Source organism: Urocitellus parryii, unplaced genomic scaffold (assembly GCF_045843805.1).
Source record: "Urocitellus parryii isolate mUroPar1 unplaced genomic scaffold, mUroPar1.hap1 Scaffold_79, whole genome shotgun sequence".
Taxonomy (NCBI): Eukaryota; Metazoa; Chordata; class Mammalia; order Rodentia; family Sciuridae; genus Urocitellus; species Urocitellus parryii.
In genome coordinates, this window is record NW_027554171.1 from 1,177,587 (window position 1) to 1,187,788 (window position 10,202).

The following is a 10,202-nucleotide window of genomic DNA, read 5'->3' on the forward strand; positions in this document are numbered from 1 at the left end:
CTGCACCCAGCACCCTCTTTTTCCTTTCTTAGTCCTGAGTCTTGGCTGCTATTTAAGGCCAGTCTCTCATGCTACTTCTTCCACCAAGTCTTCAGTTTACATCAATAATCTCTCCACTGGAATGCTATGGTATTTTGTTCCATATTAGTACCACCTTGGCAAATTCTAAGTTCCTTAAAGGCATCATTTTATGACCCACAGTCCCCAGCACAGTGCTGAACAAATCTGAAAATACTTGCTGAATGGGATTAACTTCCCATCAATGAATGCTAAAGTTTTCAGACTAGCAAAAATGTATTTTGTAACACACAATAATTTTTTATCTAATCAACATCAATTAATCCATTTCTTTTTAGATCAGTTTTTCATGTTTTTTGCTTTTGTGTGTGTTGGGAGGAGTTCTGCAGATTGAACCCAGGGGCATTCTACCACTGACCTACATTCCCCAGCCTGTTTTTGAGAGAGGGTCTCATTAAGTTATTGAGGCTAGCCTCAACTTGCAAACCTCCTTAGACTCACACGTAACTGGTGTTATGAACATGTGCCAATGTGCCCAGCTGTTTTTGCTTTTAGAAAATCTATTTTTTAATTGACAAATAAAAATTAAACATAATTATTTGTACATGTTGTTTGTATACATTGGGGAATGGCTAAATGGAGCTAATCACATACTTATCATTTTTGTTATAAAAACACTTATAATCTACTCTTAGCAATTTTAAAAAATATAAGACATTAACTGTAGTCACCATGTTTTACAATGCATCTCTTGAACTTATTCCTCCAAACTGAAATCCTATAAGTATTTTTTAACACTATGAATATTTACAAGCTAGTCACAATTGGGGTTTTTAAGCTCAGCTGAACAAGTGTTCAAAGGCAAAAGAAGTATAGTCTAGTGGGGGAGCAAAAATTGTAATTAGATGCTTATTAAATTACTAGAAGAATAGGGTTCAACATGGGAATTTTAGTCTATGTCAGCCATTCACTTGCATAATTATTTAACATTATATCTTTATCTATAAATTGGCATTGCTTTTCTGTTATCAATCTGAAGATGGTTTCTAAATCTGAAAAGAAATTACATATGAACATGGAAACCTACAGTAACTAAAATTAGATTTATAATCATTATATCAACTATTAAGTTCTAATTAATTAATGCTTATAAATAAGGCTCGTGGAGGGAGGGAGGAATCCCATTATGAGGACTTATTATATAGCTTTGAAGAACTAAGAGATAAAATTAGCCACCTACTGTGGCTCCTATTTTGATTCCTGCAGGGTTTCAATCTCTAGCAAATAACACAAAGACTCTGACAAGATCATTCTATTATATAATGGCATATAGTTAAATGCTTCATTTCCTTTCTGTTTACAGCTCAAGCACTAGGGCATAATTATGATTAGTCAGGGTACTTATGCTATCAGCATTGTTTGAAGAATAAATTATAGGACTTAACTATGCCCTATTAGTATCTTTTAATGACAGAGGCAGGGAACCATTCTGATTTGCTGAAATCAACATTTCACCTTGGTAGATTCTTGGTTTCTTCTACACTTGGATTTTTAAAGTACTTTTGAAAATAATTGTTATAAAAAACAGTGGGCTTTTTAAAAAGTCTGTCATAATGCACTATTCTGTCACTTGAGTAAAAAAGAAAAATCACTTTAATGTAATTTTATAGACCATTATAAATGTCATGGTATTCAAAAAAGCAAATGTGACTACCCTTTTTCTTTATTCATTAACTTATCTGCCTTTTCCTTGCTAGCATTTTTCAAGTCACCTATAAATTGGACAGATATGGAATAAATGTCTTAAAAAGGACATCTTTTTAGAACTCCCAATTGATGCTCCTCTGTGAACAAGAGAGTGGGAATTCTTGGGAGAGGCTACAGAACAAACAGAAAGGTCTTCTCTCTGGAGAGGCTTCTCTGTTCACCCTGTACAAGGCCAAAAGGCAGATGGACACAGGCAGAAATAATAAACAACCTCACCCAGGAGCAGATATATGTCTATATAGTTCAGTATCACATTTTCCAATCTGAAGGCATATGAGAAAGTTGTCTATGTTATTGGGTTTTAGTAAAATTATAGACTACAACCTAATGTTACAAGAGTTCTTATTATTTGGGAGTAAAAAAAAATAAAATAAAATACAAAAATTGCAACCCAAAATTGGCATACACATCAAAGAAATTTGGGCAAGCACATGCCCAACATGATTATTACAAGATTCACTAAAACAACATGGGACACAAGAAGAGCAGGATGAGAATGGCTGGTTATATTCTTTATTTAGATATTCTGCCTTGATAAAAAATTTGATTAATTCATCTAATAGATCTTTTTTTCATTACTGCTCATTTCATGGAAAATTTAGGAATACTATAGGGACAAAGAATTTTGATTCTTTCTGAAAATAATGTATAACAAGGGCTGGTTGGGTGTTCTGAGATAAACTTGGCATGTTATATAACTATGTGGCATAAGAGAATGCCCAGGACTTAGAATCAGAAAACTTAGGTTTGGATCTCAGTCACCTGTTAGCTGTGTGACCTGGAATAAAACAATCTCTGTAAGCTTATCTCCCTTATTTGAAAATGAGGATAATAGTATCTGCCCTATTCAAATGAGATAAGTGTAAGAAAGTACTCTGTAAACTACAAAGTTACAAATGTTAGTTTTGTTTAGTTATGGGTTTACTAATCTATGAGATTATATGAAACTAATATACTTCTAATTGATGTCAAAGTAAGATAAGCAATATTTATTAAATATATAAACCATGGTACTGAGCCACTTCTGAATTTCTTATATCATAAATATATTGACTAATCTGTTATTAGTTCTAAGGAAATGGTCAAACACATTAACTCCTCGATCTTCTATTTCCAAAAATCTTTTCCTTTAAAATTCAATAACCTTAAAGGAACACCTATTTAGTTTGTTACTATTTATAGCTCAGTTACCTAAGATTCTAGTTTTCCATCTACTAAGCCTCCTGCTTTACTCATGATTTGATTTCTTTGGTATTTTTAAATTTTGGGTAAGTGAGATGGAGAAAGGTCAAAGGTGGAAAAAGGTATGAAGTATAGTTCACTAGAGTCTCTTTGGTACCAGTGGTGAAATAAATTGGGGGTGGGAAGAGAGGATGAAATGAATAGATAAGAAACTTAAAAGTTAATGGTAGAGGGGCTGGGATCATGGCTCAGCGGTAGAGCGCTTGCCTAACATGGGTGGGACCCAGGTTCGATCCTCAGCACTACATAAAAATAAAGGTATTGTGTCCATCTACACCCATAAAAATAAATTTTTTTTAAAAAGCTAATGGTAGATTTCAGTTGTATACTTTAAAATTCCAATCACATTTCTGCTCAGAAGATGTCATCAAATAAACCTTAACTGACCACCTTGTCTCAAATGGCATCTTCTCATTCCTGTGCCTCTACACTACTTATTTGTTTACAGGGGTATTCTTAGCAGCAGGCACAGTCACTGGTATATAACAGTGCTTTACGAGTGAATGAATGACTATATCCATACAAGTCATGTCTGCACATTGCGATTCATGATCAAAATACACATAACTTTAATTTTAAAATATAAAAAAGAAGCTAGTAGGTGTACTTTTTCTTGGTGACCGAGTGTTCTGAAAAATAGAGTACGTTTCCTTCCAAGATACCCCAACATCTCAATTTGGTTTATTTATTGTTTTTCAGGAAAACATACACATATAGAAACATAAAATTAGGCTGCTTAAAGAGATGGAAAGATAAAAATACCCTTACCATTTCTGTTCTTAAATAATAATTTAACTTCAATGAAAATACTCTGAAATTTTGAAAAAAATAAAAGCTTCAAAACAATTTTTAAAGTAAAACCAAACATATATATATATAGTAAGAAAAATAAAGAAGGGAAAAATATCACTCTTAATGAGCATAAATTTCTAATGCTAATACTTAGTAACGACTATTTTTATATAAATGTAAGTTTTCTTTACATGATTTAAATCAGAATTTGAGCCCTTCTGGGAAATTATATTTCTTTCATATGTGATTTTTAAGAAGAAATAGAATACTACTAGAAAGAATATTTACAAAGGTTATGAGGATATGACCATTTATTTTAGGTAGGTGTTTAAAGGATCCTTAAACTCCTATGTTGAGGGAAAATTACAATCCATCCTAATTTATGATATACTTAAGATAAAAATATGAAAGATTTCTTAAATTCAAGAATAAGAATCTATTACTAACAAATGTTTAGATTTAAACCTTATATTTGTTACCTCCTTAAACACCTGAATTTTTTAAAAATTGAAAAAACAACAACAAAGAACTTACCTATAGGGTATCCCAATGCAAAGTCATTACTTTGTGTAGCAAAAATAGGGAAGAGTCCAGCTTTGCTAAATCGACTATCAGGACTGGCAACCAGTAAGGTTAATACACATACAATGAAAAACACAGAAGCTTTGCCAATTAAGATACTGTATAAGAATGCCCAATCTACATTGGAAAAGTTAAGTACAACCATGTTTTTGAATAATAAAGCCGGAAGTGCAAATCTGGAGACAAAATTTCCCAGTCCTTTAGCCTGTGTTGATGTTATGACATTGGCCCTTCCTGCTATGTAGCCACAAAGGACTATGCCAAAGCATTCTAGTAAGGCTGGAAAAAGCCTTGTTATTGACATTGAAGGTGAATCATTAGTGGAATTGAATCCATGTGTTACTGTGGTAGATGAAGTCTCAGATACATTGATGGCAATGGTTGAGTTCTCTGTAGGCAAATTAGAAAAGGAATCCATTTTCTCTCACTCTCCAACTCTGGTCAGATCTCTGAAAAGAAAAGAAAATTCAGTGTAACAATATGAAGAATTCTAGGTGAAAGGAAATACTGCAAATTTAGAATTATTTACTTATTAAACGGTTAAATAATTATACATACTTCCTTCAACGATCACCAAGGAAAAATACAATGGAAATAAAGTGGAGGTGGGGAGGATACTAACATTAACATTTTTAGTCTCTAAGGTAGGTCAGCTCAAACATTTGTATTGCTACTCTACATTCCTATCCAACATATGTTAAATAAGATGCACAAATATTACAGCTGCAGTGATGCCCTGAGGCTCTTCTCTCCAGTGATCCACAACTGAGGTATCTAGTATTTAAGAGATGGGATCCACAGAGTCTCTGTTGTTGTCCACTTGCATCCAGATTCTCTGGAAATTTCAGAAATTATCAGGGGATGACCAAGGAGTCATTCTGAGTCCCTTCCAGAGTGTGATCATAATTGAGTATAAGGAAAAAGAATACAGTATAGCATCACTTATCAACTTTGAACCAATAATTTTAACTTTTCTATGCCTCACTTAATCTGTGAAATGGCAATAACAGTCTATACCTCACAAAAACGTGAGCCTATTCAAGTAAAGTCCTTATGATCACATCTGGTGAATTAAACAAAGCTAAATATAACTTTAGATTGAATATGAGAGCATGAAAGACAAAATTATGAAAAAATGATGGCATTCCATCAACCTACACATACTGACTGGCCCAAGAGTTCCTTTGTACCACAGCGACTTTGCACATGCAAAACCACTCTAAAACATTCCCTACCTACCTGTCTACCACTCTGTACATAATTAACACCTACCGATCCTCCTAAACCATATAATTAATTAGCCAAGTCAAGTCTCTTTCAAATGGAATGATTATCCTTACCTTTAACCACTTTTTTCTCATTTTGTAATTATACTATATATTAGAGTGACATAGAACTTATGTCTGTCTCCCTCACCAGACATTAAGTGTAACAGAAGAAAGAACTAAGCATGTCTTTGTTCACTGCTGTGTCCCTAACATCTAGCATAGTATCTGGCACACAAGAAACACTGAAAAAAAAAGTTCTTGTTTAATGAATCACTAAAACAGTATCTTGTACTTAAATAAGCTCCCTAACCTTTCATGGATCAATGTTCTCTTTCAGGCATTCTCTAGTTTGTGGAATTTTTTTTTTTATTGTTGGTCGTTCAAAACATTACATAGTTCTTAATACATCATATTTCACAGTTTGATGCAAGTGGGTTATGAACTCCCAATTTTACCCCGTATACAGATTGCTGTATCACATCAGTTACCCTTCCATTGATTGACATATTGCCTTTCTAATGTCTGATGTATTCTGCTGTCTGTCCTATTCTCTCCTATCCCCCCTCCCCTCCCCTCCCCTCCCCTCCCCTTTTCTCTCTCTACCCCTTCTACTGTAAATCATTTCTTCCATTTGTATTATCTTGTCTTACCCCTCCTTTCCTCTTATATGTCATTTTGTATAACCCTGAGGATCACCTTCCATTTCCATGCGATTTCCCTTCTCACTTCCTTTCCCTCCCACCTCTCAACCCTGTAAATGTAACTCTTCTTCTCAAGCTCTTCGTCCCTACCCTGTCCTTATTTCCTCCCCTTATATCAAAGGAGCCATTTGGTATTTGTTTTTTAAAGATTGACTAGCTTCACTTATCATAATCTGCTCTAATGCCATCCATTTCCCTCCAAATTCTATGATTTTGTCATTTTTTAATGCAGAGTAATACTCCATTGTGTATAAATGCCACATTTTTTTTATCCATTCATCTATTGAAGGGCATCTAGGCTGATTCCACAATCTTGCTATCGTGAATTGTGCTGCTATGAACATCGATGTAGCAGTGTCCCTGTAACATGCTCTTATTAGGTCTTTAGGGAACAGACCGAGAAGGGGAATAGCTGGGTCAAATGGTGGTTCCATTCCCAGCTTTCCAAGAAATCTCCATACTGCTTTCCAAATTGGCTGCACCAATTTGCAGTCCCACCAGCAATGAACAAGAGTACCCTTTTCCCCGCATCCTCTCCAGCACTTATTGTTGTTTGACTTCCTAATGGCTGCCAATCTTACTGGGGTGAGATGGTATCTTAGGGTGGTTTTGATTTGCATTTCTCTGACTGCTAGCGATGGTGAGCATTTTTTCATGTACTTATTGATTGATTGTATGTCCTCCTCTGAGAAGTGTCTGTTCAGGTCCTTGGCCCATTTATTGACTGGGTTATTTGTTATCTTATTGTCTAATTTTTTGAGTTCTTTGTATATTCTGGTTATTAGGGCTCTATCTGAAGTGTGTGGAGTAAAGATTTGTTCCCAGGATGTAGGCTCCCTGTTTATCTCTCTTATTGTTTCTTTTGCTGAGAAAAAACTTTTTAGTTTGAGTAAGTCCCATTTGTTGATTCTAGTTGTTAACTCTTGCACTATGGGTGTCCTATTGAGGAATTTGGAGCCCAATCCCACAGAATGAAGATCATAACCAACATTTTTTTCTATCAGATGCCATGTCTCTGATTTAATATCAAGCTCCTTGATCCATTTTGAGTTAACTTTTGTGCATGGCGAGAGATAGGGATTCAGATTCATTTTGGTGCAAATGGATTTCCAGTTTTCCCAACACCATTTGTTGAAGATGCTATCCTTCCTCCATTGCATGCTTTTAGCCCCTTTATCAAATATAAGATAGTTGTAGTTTTGTGGATTGGTTACTGTGTCCTCTATTCTGTACCATTGGTCCACCCGCCTGTTTTGGTACCAGTACCATGCTGTTTTCGTTACTATTGCTCTGTAGTATAGTTTGAAGTCTGGTATCGCTATACCGCCTGATTCACACTTCCTGCTTAGTATTGTTTTTGCTATTCTGGGTCTTTTATTATTCCATATGAATTTCATGATTCTTTTATCTATTTCTACAAGAAATGCAGCTGGGATTTTGATTGGCATTGCATTGAACTTATAGAGAACTTTTGGTAATATCGCCATTTTGATGATGTTGGATCTGCCTATCCATGAGCAGGGTATATTTTTCCATCTTCTAAGGTCTTCTTCTATATCTTTCTTTAGGGTTCTGTAATTTTCATTGTATAAATCTTTCACCTCTTTTGTTAGGTTGATTCCCAAGTATTTTATTTTTTTGGGGGATATTGTGAATGGAGTAGTTGTCCTCATTTCCGTTTCAGAGGATTTGTCGCTGATATACAGGAATGCCTTTGATTTATGCGTGTTGATCTTATATCCTGCCACTTTGCTGAATTCATTTATTAGCTCTAATAGCTTCTCTGTAGACCCTTTTGGGTCTGCTAGGTATAGAATCATATCATCTGCAAATAGTGATAATTTAAGTTCTTCTTTTCCAATTTTTATCCCTTTAATTTCTTTCGTCTGTCTAATTGCTCTGGCCAGTGTTTCGAGGACTATGTTGAACAGAAGTGGTGAGAGAGGGCATCCCTGTCTTGTACCAGATCTTAGAGGGAATGCCTTCAATTTTTCTCCATTCAGAATGATGCTGGCCTGTGGCTTATCATATATTGCTTTTACAATGTTGAGGTATGATCCTGTTATCCCTAATTTTTCTAGAGTTTTGAACATAAAGGGATGCTGTACTTTGTCGAATGCTTTTTCTGCATCTATCGAGACTATCATATGGTTCTTATTTTTAAGTCTATTGATGTGGTGAATAACATTTATTGATTTCCGTATATTGAACCAGCCTTGCATCCCAGGGATGAATCCTACTTGATCATGGTGTATAATTTTTTTGATATGTATTTGAATCCGATTCGCTAGAATTTTATTAAGGATTTTTGCGTCAAGGTTCATTAGAGATATTGGTCTGTAGTTTTCTTTCTTTGAAGTGTCTTTGTCTGGTTTCGGAATCAGGGTGATGTTGGCCTCGTAGAATGAATTTGGAAGTTCTCCCTCTTTTTCTATTTCCTGAAATAGCTTGAAAAGTATTGGTGTTAGTTCCTCTTTAAAGGTTTTGTAAAACTCTGCTGTATACCCATCCAGTCCTGGGCTTTTCTTAGTTGGTAGTCTTTTGATGGTTTCTTCTATTTCTTCTATTGTTATTGGTCTGTTTAGGTTGTCTATATCCTCCTGGTTCAATCTGGGCAGATCGTAAGACTTAAGGAATTTATCTATGCCTTCACTATCTTCTATTTTATTGGAGTATAAGGCTTCAAAATAGTCTCTGATTATCTTCTGTATTTCTGAAGTGTCTGTTGTGATATTGCCTTTTTCATCCCGTATGCTAGTAATCTGGGTTCTCTCTCTTCTTCTCTTCGTTAGCATGGCTAAGGGTCTGTCAATTTTATTTATTTTTTCAAAGAACCAGCTTTTAGTTTTGTCAATTTTTTCAATTGTTTCTTTTGTTTCAATTTCATTAATTTCAGCTCTGATTTTGATTATTTCTTGCCTTCTACTTCTTTTGCTGTTGTTTTGCTCCTCTTTTTCTAGGATTTTGAGATGAAGTATGAGATCATTTATTTGTTGGTTTTTTCTTTTTTGAGGAATGAACTCCAACCAATGAATTTTCCTCTTAGGACTGCTTTCAATGTGTCCCATAGATTCCGATATGTTGTGTCCGTGTTTTCATTTAACTCTAGGAATTTTTTAATTTCCTCCTTGATGTCTTCTAAAACCCATTGATCACTCAGCAACCTATTGTTCATTCTCCAGGTGATGCTTGATTTTTCCTTTCTTCTTTTATCATTGATTTTCAGTTTCATTCCATTATGATCAGATAAGATGCATGGTATTATCTCTACCCCTTTACATTGTCTAAGAGTTGCCCTGTGACATAATATATGGTCTATTTTTGAGAAGGTTCCATGTGCTGCTGAAAAAAAAGTGTAACTACTTGATGTTGGGTGGTATAGTCTATATATGTCAATTAAGTCTAGGTTGTTAATTGTGTTGTTGAGTTCTATAGTTTCCTTGTTTAACTTTTGTTTGGAAGATCTGTCCAGTGGTGAGAGAGGTGTGTTGAAGTCTCCCATGATGATTGTATGGTGGTCTATTAGACTCTTGAACTTGAGAAGAGTTTGCTTGATGAACACCGCTGCACCATTATTTGGGGCGTATATATTTATGATTGTTATGTCTTGTTGGTTTATGGTTCCCTTGAACAGTATGAAGTGTCCTTCTTTATCCCTTTTGATTAGCTTTGGCTTGAAATCTATTTTATTAGATATGAGTATGGACACGCCTGCTTGTTTCCGCTGTCCATATGAGTGGTATGATTTTTCCCAACCTTTCACCTTCAGTCTATGGATATCTTTTCCTATCAGATGCGTCTCCTATAGACAGCATATTGTTGGGTCTTGTTT